Raw genomic sequence first — 13,592 nt, forward strand, 5'->3', positions numbered from 1 at the left:
TGCAGTTTATTTCAGTTCATTATGATTGTTGCAAAGCAGCTGGAAAAGCATCATTAAATCAATGTGGGAGTGTGAATTAATTACAATTTACTTTAAGTTATTTGATTCCATTTTGTGCAGCGTATGGCTTCTAAGGTGCATGCCTTGTAAAATGAAGTGTTGGGAAAGGCTCATATAGGAACCTAGGTCAGAGCTTTGGCCCAACTCAGTATTGTCAACATTGACTGATACCAGCCTTACCTGGGAAAGCTGGGATCTTCTGTATGCAAAGCAGTTGCCATACCACTGAACTATGACTCTTCCCTAATGTAGTAATTGGCCACAGATTTGCTTAAGTCACAACCAAGAGCAGGAAGCATCTGGGAGCTTGTACCTCCTTTGGCACGTGGTGCTTATGCCATTTAATACCACCTACCTGCTGGAAAAAAAGATCCTCCCCAAGTCATCACTGCAGAAATATTAAACAGAAAGCAAATTCAAGCAAGAGATGTTCTTCTCTCCTTTCCTCAAAATGTGATTCAGGGTGCTTTTAAAAAATTCTGCTGACACTTTCATCCTGCTGCAGAAAGCCAGCTCAGGGCCACCCAGGAGACCGGCAGACATGCCAGTCAAGTGACCCCAGTTCAAGAAAGAGCCAGAGTTCCCAAGTCTCCAGCCATTGGAGGCCGTCACAGCAATGACACTCTGGCTCCTGGGGCCTTGCCGTTCCAACTGCAATGTATTCCTGTTTGTCTCATTGTCAGGGGCTTCAGAGGGAACCATTCATCTGACCTGCCATGCAGAGACACAAGAGTTGCAATCTCACCCAACTGTGATTGGAAGTTGATAAAATAACGCAAAGGATATTTGAGAGAAACAAGCCCCTACCATAGGCAGACACAGACCCCCACCCCCTGGAACATCAAACCAGTTTTGCTATTTCACACACTGCACAATTTATGACCAGAACTAAAGTAAAATTGTTCTAAAACAAACTCTTCATTACATTTTTTGCATTGTACACGCCCTAGATTACACCCCCTAGTACCCTCCAGATATTTTCTTAAAACAATTGTTGCTGTTGCTATTTTCATCATTGCTTGCAAACTTAACAGAGAAAATGAAGGTGGGAAGAATAAAAATAAAGTCAGTAAAATCAAATGAAATTTGAAAAACAAAAAACAAATAATAATACTTGTTGCCACCTGTCTGTCTCAGGAGACAATGCAGGAGTTCACCTTTGGGGTTTAAGCCAAACTCATTCTGTTGGAAGGTTATAGTACCTGCTGTGGCTGTAGAGACTGATATGGGAGAGACATGTTTTGTTGCAGCTGGGGCAGATGAAGGCACCCAGATGTGCTGCTGTAGATGCACAATGACATTTCTTCTCTCTGTGCTCCCTCCCAGCACATTGTTCTTCTGGACACTGCTGTGGATGCATGACATGACTACCTGTCTCCAGGCACTGCGGTCTTCTGAAAGGGATTTCCGCACGGTGGGGATGATATTGCCAGCTTTCATTTGCAGACCTCTTTGTAACACAGAGTTGGTCTGCCAATGAGACTGGTGCCTGAAGCCCGCTCCCCATATATCATGTCCTTGGGGATCTTGCCATCTTCCATTCTGTGCACATGACCAAGCCAGCATAGACGTTGCTGAGATAGGAGTGTGAACATGCTGAAAATGTGGGCATGGGAGAGCACATCTTTGTTTTAGACTCTGTCCTGCCATGCGATGTTGAAATCCTACTGACGCAGCACATGTGGAAAGCGTTAAGGCCTCCATGGCCTCCTCTTGCATTGTTGGGAACAAGGATCCGTGCCACAACATTTGTGTGACTCCAGCATTGTGACCCTCTAGAAAAACAAACCCGTATAGTTCCCGACAGATTACCATTGACAAGGACTGTCCTGAGTCATAATGCAGCTTTAGCGATCAGAGGTCAACAGTCAACATGAGTTTCTCAGTGCACCAGCTGCAGGAGAAATGCTGAGCAAAGAGGCCCTCTGTAGATTGCCTTCATAGACCTGACAAAGGTCTTTGAACTTCTAAGCCAAAAAAGGATTATTCACACTGCTCAACAAGATAGGATGCCCACCTAAGCTTCGCAAAATTATTGTGTCCATCTGTGAGAACCTGTGTGGCACCATCCAGTATGATGGCTAATCAGATGCCTTTCCTGTAAAGAGTGGTGTGAAACAGGGCTGTATTCTTGCCCCAACTCTCTTTGTTATACCCCCCCCCCCGTTGCTCTCATATGCCTTCACCTCAACTAAAGACGGTGTGTCCTTCCATTCAGGGTTTGTTCAATCTGGCCCATCTCTGTGCCAAAACAAAAGTGTGGTGGGTCCTAATCCAAGAGATGAATACAGTGATACCTCGGGTTACATATGCTTCAGGTTACATACGCTTCAGGTTACAGACTCCACTAACTCAGAAATATTATCTCGGGTTAAGAACTTTGCTTCAGGTTGAGAACAGAAATCATGCTCCGGCGGTGCGGCAGCAGCAGGAGGCCCCATTAGCTAAAGTGGTGCTTCAGGTTAAGAACAGTTTCAGGTTAAGAACGGACCTCCGGAACGAATTAAATACTTAACCTGAGGTACCACTGTAATACTAATAGTAACACAAAACCACCATGAGTTCACGCCATTAATTTCAAGAGTTTACTGGCAAGAGGAATGGATAGTTAAACCACTCCCGAAAATGTGAGAGGAATTGTGGGGCTCCTAATTACACTCAGCACCCTTAACAAGCTACAGTTTCCACAATTCTTTTGGGGAAGCCATGACTGTTTCAGTGGTGTAATAGTGCTTTAAATGCATGGGGTCAGTGTAGAGTGAATATCTATATTAGGCACCCAATGGTATTTCATTTCAGTGTTTAATATTTGACTACAGACACTTGAGCATATTTGGTAAATTGGGTGCCCCAAATAGTAAAAATCTGTTCTATGGTTTCCACAATGTTGTACCAATAAGAACGTTCTTTAAACATTCAGAAGGCCATGCAAGTATGTAAGGGATGTGAGAAAGCCTACATTGGCTCTGTTCCCTCCCCCCCTGTCTTGACCGGTGAGCATGGAGATCTGATGGAAGATTAATTTGAACATGGTAATACAGTTGGATCCTGAACACGCTGGAACTCAGACGTTTTGGCTCACGAATGCTGCCTACTTGGAAGTAATTGTTCCGGTTTGCAAACGTTCTTTCTTTCGGAACTTCCTGCAGCCAATCAGAAGTTGCAATTTGGTTTTTGAATGATTTGGAAGATGAACGGACTTCTGGAATGGATTTCGTTCGACTTCCAAGGTACAACTGTAATTTTCTTTCACACTCAAAATGCAAAGGACAGGGGAAGGAAGGGCAGGGCTGGTATACAGGGGGACACGGAGGGTGGGGCTTGCACATGTGCTTCCATGCACCCTATCTAGTTTGAGCCCTCATATGTTCTTTTGAATATCTGCAGGGGACTGATCCCTTGTCCTACCATTTCAGTACTGAGCAATAAACATTCCTTATTTGCCATTTTCCTAAGAAGAACAGGTTAAAAATACTTCAGCTGATGCTTGTTTTTCCTTTCTTTCTTTTTTGGTACTTCATTTAATGGGCCCACTAATGAATCTCATGGATATAATGAATTAATGAAAAGAAAGGTGGATTAAATTACTACTTTTCTGGCCGTAAGTCATCAATCAAACTGCACTACACAGCCTGAAATTTCATTACAAGGAACTGTTTTGTGAATCAGTTTTACCTCATTCATTTTAATTAAATGAATATTTATATATTCATTTTGCCAAAAAATATATACATATGTCCATAAATCTCTTGCCGTAGAAGATGGCAGTTTATTGAGGACCAAATTGTTATAGCTTTGTTGAACAGGACACTGAAATGGAGTTGATGAAGAATAACTCTTTAAGGATGCATGGATCCCTTTGTATTTGTTTATTCAATTTATTTCAGAATTTATACATTGCCCTTCATTGTCAGAATGATCTCAGGGCAGGTCACAATACATTATAAAACTATAGAGAATCAATAATAAAATGTTTACAAAATCTGTAGCATGCAATGTTTTTACTTCCTATTATATTTCTTACCCACCCTTCATTAGAATGTCCCAGGGTGGATTACAGTATATAAAACACTAAGCAATTAAAGCAGCACTAAACAGCAATCCCACCCATAAAAATCACCCCAGGCAATGCATTTCAAGGATATCAAAATCAGTTTTGTAGCTCTCAAAGGCCTGGGTAAAGACATCCATCTTCAGCAACTGATGAGAGCTGAAAAGAGACATTTACTCTGGGGAGGGAGGTCCACATTTGGAGGCCCACAATTGGGGGGGGGACCCTCTCATGACCTGTGAAGCCCTTGAATGTTATTTGTTTTTGTTGTTCTTGTTTTTATTATGTATTTTGTATTTTTCCATCTTGTATTCTTATGTTGTGAACCACACTAAGATCTGGTACTGATGAAGAGTGGTATACAAATAAATAAATAAATAAATAAATAAATAAATAAATAATCCCCTAGGTCATTGTTCACAGATGGATTGTCTCTGGGCTTCTCCCTCCTCCTGAGGAGACCCTTCCTCCCGAGGAGACTCCTGCCCACCCATAAAACATCCTGAAAAAGAAATAAATGCTCTTATGCCAGTTCCGGGCCTTCCATAGGCTCCAGTGTGGCCTCCATTCTTGAGAGAGAGGCGATTAGGTGGGAGAATCAGCAAGTGAGGCAAAGTTTGGGATTTAGGTGGAAGGATGACCATAGGCAAGATAAGCATAAGTCTGTTTTAGGGCTACAGCAGGTTCTTTGTTGTCCACAGTTTTCTGGGCAACAGGCCCTCATCTTTTCTTCAGAGAGAAAGGAAGTCTCCTCAGGGTCCTGGTTAGGGAAGATTTTGACACCAAGGCAGCTTCATATGAGATCCCCAGATGCAGAAGTGAACAGATCTCCTACATTTGCACCTTCAGTAGCTTTCCCTATTTGAGAGGATTTCAGCAGGTTGTTATGTTATACCTACTGAAATGTCCTCTTCTACACAGTTATTAAACCTACATGAATAAGAGGGACATTTTAGGCGACAAAACCTCTTTTTCTTTTCTTTTTTGCAAATTTCTTCAGTAAGGGGTCTTAAAAATAGGTTTTTGGAAATGAAGAATTCAGATCTGCTATTATTTTTCATGACTGGATAACATTTAGCTTGGTAAGCCCACATTTGATGAAGAGGCACTTATCTGCTTTCAGAAAACCAAAGAATTTTAATTTTACCTTCTGAAAAATTTCAGGTAATGCCAAAAATTCAACATACCCTATTACAGGAGCCCCATTCTTTCCAAAGCTAGCTTCACATGCTCACTAGAATCTATTAGCTTCCCTTCCATCCCAACATAATTGCTTATACACAGAATAAATGCTTCTTAATGCATTTGAATTACAGCTACTGTGCAAGTATAACCAGCTCGTTGTGAGATTAAATACACTCTGATACTGAAAAAGAAAAGAAAAAGAAAGCCATTACTGACAGCTGACTTACGCATCTACTTCAGAAGTCACCACTCAGAAGTCATTTTGGAGAAAGCGACTAGAAACACCTTCAAATGCCATAATGAAGCATTTGATAACACAATGAAAATTAATCCCAGCAGTATTCTAGGATGAGCTGCAGCTCACTCATAAGGCATATGCTTTTCATATGCCTTATGCTTTTCATGGCCCAATAATTTGAATGTCCAGTTCAAGAAGTAGGACGTGTGCTTGAGACCCTGGAGAGAAAGCAGACACAGGACTCTGTCACAGTAGACAGTGTTCTAGATCATGGGTGGAGAACCTTTGACACTCCACCTGTTATTGGACTCCAACTCCCATCAGCCTTAGGGAGTATGGCCAAAGTGGGGGCTCTTGGGAGTTCTGGTTCAAGAACATATAGAAAGCCACAGCTTTCCCATTCCTACATGAAGGCAGATTCATGGGTTCATAATTGTTTGTGTCAGATTTTAGAGGAATGGGGAAGGTTAGAAAAGAAGCCTTTGCTACTTTCAATGCAAGTTTTACACACAAATCACCACCACCGTCCTAAGATAGGCCTAAACATGCTTAGCTACTTTCCTGGCCCAACGTAAAGGTCAGGGGTGCCAGCCCAGTAATTCTCAGATCTCACACATTTGAAATGCAAATGTTAAGATATTGATTTTTCACAGGCTGTAAATGTGTAGCCATGAAGTTCAACTAGCCTAAAAATGTGCACCTTAAATATTTATAAATTGCCAGTCTGCTGAATGTGAATGGCTGGGAGACTGAGCATCTAAGCCCAAACTTTTGATTTGGTCTTTTGCATATCTGGAAGTCTGAATTGTCTGCAATGTGACCCTCAAACCCTGGTCAGCAGCTATATTGCCTAGAGGGCCAAACCAGTTGCAAGCACTGAATCTCTCTCTCCCTCCCTCCCTCCCTTTCCCTTTCCCTTTCCCTCTCCCTCTCCCTCTCTCTCACACACTTTGCTTGTCCTTGCCCCACTGCAACCTGCTCCAACTACAGTACTCACTTGGAGGAGTGCATTGCAGCTGTCCCTTCTGCCACCACCTTCAACATGAATGGCAGTAGCAGTAGCAGGAGAAGTAATAAGGCTAGAGCTGGCTCAATACAGTTTGCTACCTGAAGCAAAGGGCAACATGGTTCCCTCTCCCCTTATTTCACATACAGAAGCCAGCTGCACTGGAAGTTGAATCTTATTTCAACACTGACAGTAAACCATATTTCTCCATTGACAGTGAGAGAAGCAGGATAGCTTAAGTAGGCACAGAGCAGACCACATGGCCCACACAGATTTGTCCTTCAGCACCTCACTGCCACCACCTGCCCTTCAGCATCTGCCACCCGGGGCAGATGCCTCATTCTGCCTAATGGTAGAAGACAAGGGTCATCATGTTTAATGCAAATGTACATTCCACCCCTCCAGAAATAGATAAATTGGGGGGGGGGGATTTTCCCAGCTCTTCAGATGGGAAGCTAATACCCATAATATCACTGATACCTCTCTCAAGTGTTCAGATGAGGGTGGCCTGATGTAAAAGAAGGCAGAGCTCTGACACTTTTAATAGCTGTGTGGCAGAGGGGATTTACGCAGGGGCTTGCAATACTTCTGAATAATAAATTTTTAAAAAAACAGTGAAGGGCAAAAATCTAAAGCAGGGGTGGGGAACTTTTTTTTTTTTTTTTTTTGCAAAAGGGCCATATTCCCTCATGGAGAATCTTCTGGGGGCCACATCCCAGTAGTAGGTGAGGCAGAGGAAGTGAGCAGAGCAGTGGACATGACATCTTTCTACTGTAAGTAGATCCACACAACAGTCAGCAGAAAAATGTAAATTATCTCTGGAGAGTCATACTCAGCCCCTGTGTTTGAGGTTCCCCTGCCTTATTTAAAGAGGTGGACATACATGGATCCTTCAAAACCTTTGGAAAGGTAGGTCACCTGCTAATAAGTGGTGGCACCCACTTGTCCTTGCAATGCAAGAGGAGGAGGAGTGGTAGGAGGGCAAGATGTATGGCTGACCCAGTGTTTGACTTAATGGAATGTGCATCTTTCACACAAATTGCAAAAATGCTGAAAGAAACCAGTCTGATGCCATAAATTAAGAAACCTACTACAGCTTTTTTTGAAATGTTATTTCCCTTTTCACCCAGAGAAGGTCTGCTAGGCTAAGCAAGGCTTCAGGTTTAACATATAGGAAGGAAACATGCACAGAATGAGAAAAACTCAAAGACCTAATAGGAAACTTGGACGGGAGATGCAGCATGGATAACTGACACTTCAGAAATGTTAGAAGGGGTATTGTGTGATGATAATGAGGTTTGCAGCACTTGAAGGGCTGTTCCTCTGCCTGAATTTTTTATCATCCCCCAAAATGGACAATGTGAAAAGGCAGAGTGACTGTGAATGGTAGAGGTAACCCATCTGCTGGTTGCAGTGTAACAATTAAATAATTTTGGTACAATAATCAAACTGAAATAAGTAATCAGGGGAAAGGAAAGGAAATGAATTCATAGGAAGCAGAACAGTGCTCCGAATAATCTGGCAAACACAGTTATTGATAAGGGGCAGTTATTTTTGATCTACAATGAAATAAAGCACAGCTCTCTGGACATTGTTGAAGCCATACAGCTACTCATTTGTTACACAGTTAATTAGGAGATGCCAAACATAAAGAGCTAATGCTAGGGGGGAAAGGAGGAGAACAAGTGCTGGGGCAATTTTGTGGTTCAGTAAAAACCATGATCACCATCATCCTCCTAATTAATTTCCTCTTGGATGCAAATTCTCAGAGGAATGTTTATGAAAATATTTCCATTCCTTGGAACTGGAGAACTTTCCTTGATTTTCATCTTCTGGCTTAAATCAACACACAGGGTATTGAGCACACTAGCTCTTCCCCAATCACCATTTGGGATGGAGAATATAGTTTGCCTCTAAACCTGATTTTACCTAATTTGCACTTTCCAAAACAACACACAAACCCAGAAGTTGCAACCCTTCAAAACTCTCACTTCTCGAAATTTCTCAGTGCACTTCTTCAGCAAAGTAACGTGTAGAAACATGCATATAAGGAGGTGCAGTATGAATAAATATGCACATTTTAGTGGGGGGCGGGAGAAACCACTCAAAAAAGCAGTATATTACAAAACATAGCTTTGCACAAATGTGTACATTAGGCAAAATTACACGCAAAAATGTTCATACCAGGAGAAATCTCCACTAGAATGTGGGTGAATTTTCATGAGGACCTTTTTTAAAATTGCAAACTGGTGTGGGAAAGTGGAGAACTAAAAATGGAAAAATGAGAAATTGAGAGAAATTGACACATCCATCCATCCATAATTACCTCCTCATCTGTCTCCACAAAAAGGGCAAACATCTACAGCAGAAAGCCTGATCTAATTGTATAGTTTATTTGTATAAAATAGAACTCTGGGAACTAAGCAGGAGACATTTTGTTGGTTGAGGCCCACTGGCAGTTGAATCTTACTTCAACACTAGCAACAGGACATCCTCCTGCATTTCACTTGCACTTTTTTTTTAAAAAAAATATGGCAACCCTAGCATAGAAAGCCCTTAACAACTTGGGGCCAGTTTACCCACAAGATCACCTTACCCCACAAGTGCCCACCCAAGTGCTTCAAATGTCAGATTTTACTACCAATTACCGCATAATACCACACTTGCCAAGAACATTATTGATTAGTGTGGCAGCACCTGCACTTTGGAACATCGTTCCTCTTGAGATCAAGGAGGTGAGTTCAGTGCACTCTTTTCAGCACCTGCTAAAAACATTGCTTAGAAAGTTGAGGCAATTCTAATGTGTTTTAGTATTTTAACATTTATGTTTTTTAAAGTGTGGTTTTGAATTTTTCATGGTTTTACTGCTTTATCTTCCGTGAATTGTTTTGAACCTTTTGTTTTGGTATTAAGCAGCGTGTACATTTTGTGAACTAAATAAATAAACAAATAGTGTAAGATCCTAAAAAAATTAAGAGAGGCAATTTTACTTTTTTTAATTCCCTCAATCTTGAAAGCCAGCTCCCAATTTTGCAATACGTTAGTTGTTCCAAATAAATTGGGTGGGTAGGCTTATGGTAATCCACATGTTGTTGCACTGCAGCGACCTTTAGCTCCAGCCATTGCACCCAATTCTCAGAAATAGGGATAGAGGTGAGGGGAACTGATATTGTTTTCATTTAATGAGCAACTACCCGATTTACATGTCTCCAACCAATATGCAAACCAAAATACAATTCTATTTTGAAATTTGCATCCAAATATTGTAGTACAATTGCCCAACCATACAATGCATGGGAAAATGAAGCCCAATGGTGGAAAGTGTGCATAAAATACATACATTAGTGAAAATGCCATCCAAAAATCTATATAACAGTAAAAACTACAGGCAAACACATGTATTTTTGAATAAATTCACCCTAAATTGTGGAGGAATTTTCATGAGGATTTAAAAGTTTATTTATCTATTTAGAATATGCGTGTGTGTGTGAGTACGCACACACACACGCAAAAATCAAAGCTTTTAAAATAATACATAAAAACATACAATAAAAACCATAAAAGATAATTATTAAAACCAGACATCAATTTACTATTGTAGAATGATGCACTCTTAAAGATGCCTGCAAAGGTCTGGTGGAATAGAAAAGTTTTTTACTTCTGGCACAGCCGCCATGGCAACCTGCCAATCCCATGGCAGCGGATGCCAGCCGTGCAGATTATTAAGGATAATTTGGGAGTAATTATCCTTGCAAGCCCCCTCCCAGGATTGGGGGGAAGAGCTTTCTCTTGTGGATCATCCGATAACTGCTTCTCGCTCCAATGGAGTGCGGGGGCAGGGGCGCAGAGTGCACAGCACTGCACGTGTTGGAAACTCCCCAATGTGGTCGCCATGAGCGGAGGTAATTCTGTTTCTTTTAAGATGTATCTGAATTTGGTTTTAAGAAACACACGTGTTTTAGAAGAAGGAAAAAGATAACCTGTGAAATGAATCAGCCACTGAGTGCCAAGGTTTTGATCTGGAGAGGACCCTCATCATCGTAGTTGGAATGCTACATAAGTGAAGGAGAGCCTTTGTTCTTCTTCTTCTTCTTTTTTTTTTTTACATTATTTTTGCTGTGCTATGAATCGGCAAGCCTTCACTGAAAAAGAATCAATTATTAATGGAATGGAATTACTAATGGATTACAACTATATATGGAATGCAAGAGAGATTTAACAAGAACTTATAATTCTCTTTACGGAGTGCTTAAAAGAATAGACTGTGTGAAATACTGTGATGATTTGTAACATTGCCAACAAAAGAGAGCTCTAGTTCTGCTTTATTACGGTTTTTGTGAGACGCCAGCTTGTTTGAAGAAGCAAGGAGATAAACACTGGAAGTTAATCAGAAGTCGTGGCCAGATGCTGGATTGCTTTTGGTTTCAGAGAGGCAAAATGGAGCTGTGGCTTACCTACACATGAGTTTTTGAAGGAGGAGCAATGTTGAAGAAAATTGACTGATTACAACATGAAGGAAAAGAAGAAGGTAAACAAATATTCCACACAGCTACAGGATATAAATTCCATCTGCAAGTTAATGGATTTGGATTTATTAAACACGATTGAAAGTCATCACATCTGTGGCTGCTAAAACAAAGGATTAAGATCGGAATTGTGGAACTTGGACTAATTAAGAGAACTGGTGCAGGATCAAGGAATAATATGAACTCCTGATAGCTGGAACATGGGAAGTCATCCAAAAATGTTTAATTCAGAACTGTTTAATTGGCTCTTTTGATTGTATTGTGATTTGGCATGATTTGGCATAGTATGAATGTGGCCTCTATTGGATTGTTATTGATGAAAAATTAATAAAAAATAATTTTAAAAAAGCTTTCAGCTGACATTTAAAGTTGGAAATAATAAGAGAGAAACAGAAAAATAAAACTGGCACTTTTGTCCATTCCTAGACAGGGATACTGCAAGTTGTAGCTCAGCAACATCTAGAGGGTCACAGCTGTTCCAACCCATAATTGCCTGAGTGTGGGCATTGCCCAAATGTGGACATATAGCCAAATGTGGATACAGAAATAGTAATCTACCTATTCTAGCAAATGGGGATTATATTTAAGTAACATAGTATATCTTCCCCATTCGAACTAATTCACTGCATATTGTTAGTTCTACTATATGTATAGCTAACACCTTCCAGCCCACTCTGTGCCTCTAATGAAGTAGGCTTTTGCCTACCAAAGCTCATGAAACAACAGACTAGTTATCCACTAAGCTGCCGTGGGGCTCTCTGTCTATTTGCTGATGCCAACAAGATCGCTCATCTGCTGGATCGAAGCCTTCAGGTTAAATTCAGCATTGATGGAAATGCTGACAATTCCCCCAAGTGTTAGGCACTTTGGCAAACTCATTAGGCTAACAACTTCTTTCATAGTGCAGTAGTACATGGCTGGCCTTTTGCGCTTTTGACACTTTGCTACATCCTCCCATCTCTCAGCCCACAAGCTTGAGCTAGATTGGCAGTTCGCACTCTCTCAGCAAAAGCAGCCACACAAGGGGGAGGGATCCCACATCATTCGACATTTCAGCCTGATATGACACATCCTTCAGACTTGCCGCAAACTCTTGAGCAGGTTCTTTGTCTAATTAGTTTCACAAGTCAAGCTCGTACAATCCTGGTACAAAGTTTCTGCCGTGACTACAATATTCTTTTTTATAAAGGGGGCCCCTCTGCAGTTGTTTCAGGATAGGTTGAAGATGTTGGGTTGAAAAAGGGAAATTTCACTCAAACTAACATGAATCAGACTTCAAGATCTTTGAAACAGAGGAACAAAGGGCATTTTTCTAAGAAAATTTCTGAGATTTTTCTTTCTTTTTTCACCACCACTGCCCCGGAATTTTCTCTGAGTTTTCTCTGCCACTTTTTTGTGGCATATACCATTTTTCCTCCCACAATGCTTTATAAGTGGTGCAAAATGGCAACTGGGATGCCAATACAGTTGTTGCTGTTGCTGAATAACCCCCCCCCAACCCCCCTAAAGAAATATATATATATTTGTCATTGCTAATGGGGAGCCACAATCCTAATTAATGCCTGGAGAATTTTCCATGCTTCTGCATAAATTTGGTAAAATGGTCCCTTCAACTTCTTTGTCCACGCACACAGTGGAGAGTTTCAAAAGGCCATTTTTGTACAATGCTACTTTGCCACTACAACCTGGCCACTATATAGGACTCATTGTTGCCATTCTATACCAGCTGCTATTCCTACACATGAATCCTCGATCCTCTTGAGTTATGTGTACCTATAGTGATGCTGAACATGTAGGGCATTTGGAACAAATGAAAATAGAACTAACTGAGACATTTGGCTTCATTCTCATCCACTGACAGGATGAGAAGGTGTGATGACACAAAATGTTAACAAACATTCTTAGCAAACAAAGTTAGGAGGTTTGCAGTTCAGATTCTGTAAGAGAATGCAAACCTCAGACAAGTCTAAAGGAAGGAAGGAAGGAAGGAAGGAGCTTTTAAGTGCTTGTTAAAATAAGTCTGAAAATAAGTCCCTTGAGGAAAAGGTCAAGGACCTCAGATGTAACGTGGCAGAAGTAAGGGTGCAGAGTAGTGAAGGACTGAGATACAGAAACCTGGGTGAAGGTTAGGTGAAGAAGGAGGAAGTCTAAAGAAGGGAGCAGCAGAGACAGGGAACCGAGGCAATTTCACATATTGACTTGAATTAACCAGACAAATCTCTGACTACAAGGTTCTAGTTTTCTCTGTAATTCCCCAGATCTGCCCGCTCCATTTTGCCCAAACTGCAAGTGATCATAGACAGTGTCAAAAGCTAAGATTACTTTGGAATGAGGTGACACAATCTATCAACTTAAACTTTACTAATCCCATTTTAGAAGTCAATCCTCCAGCACTAAGAGGTTCTCACAATTAACCCTGTTCTGAAACTTGACCTTCTTTATACCTTTCACAGATTCTGAAGGCCAAAGGCTGAACAGTTAATGCCTGACTTTTCCCCACATATACAGAGGTAGACATTTTTCAAA

The 13,592-nt window shown here is 41.0% G+C and overlaps 1 long non-coding RNA gene across 1 annotated transcript; it reads right to left on the reverse strand.

Moving 5' to 3' along the window:
• Nucleotides 1-475: 475 nt before the first annotated feature.
• LOC309334097 lies at nucleotides 476-5,759 on the reverse strand. The gene is made up of 2 exons (XR_014152871.1): nucleotides 5,524-5,759; nucleotides 476-771 (listed from the first exon to the last, which is right to left on the reverse strand). It is a non-coding gene; the product is annotated as an uncharacterized lncRNA (long non-coding RNA).
• Between the last annotated feature and the right edge of the window lie 7,833 nt (nucleotides 5,760-13,592).

Source organism: Podarcis erhardii (assembly GCF_964252035.2).
Source record: "Podarcis erhardii genome assembly, chromosome: Z".
NCBI classification, from domain to species: domain Eukaryota; kingdom Metazoa; phylum Chordata; class Lepidosauria; order Squamata; family Lacertidae; genus Podarcis; species Podarcis erhardii.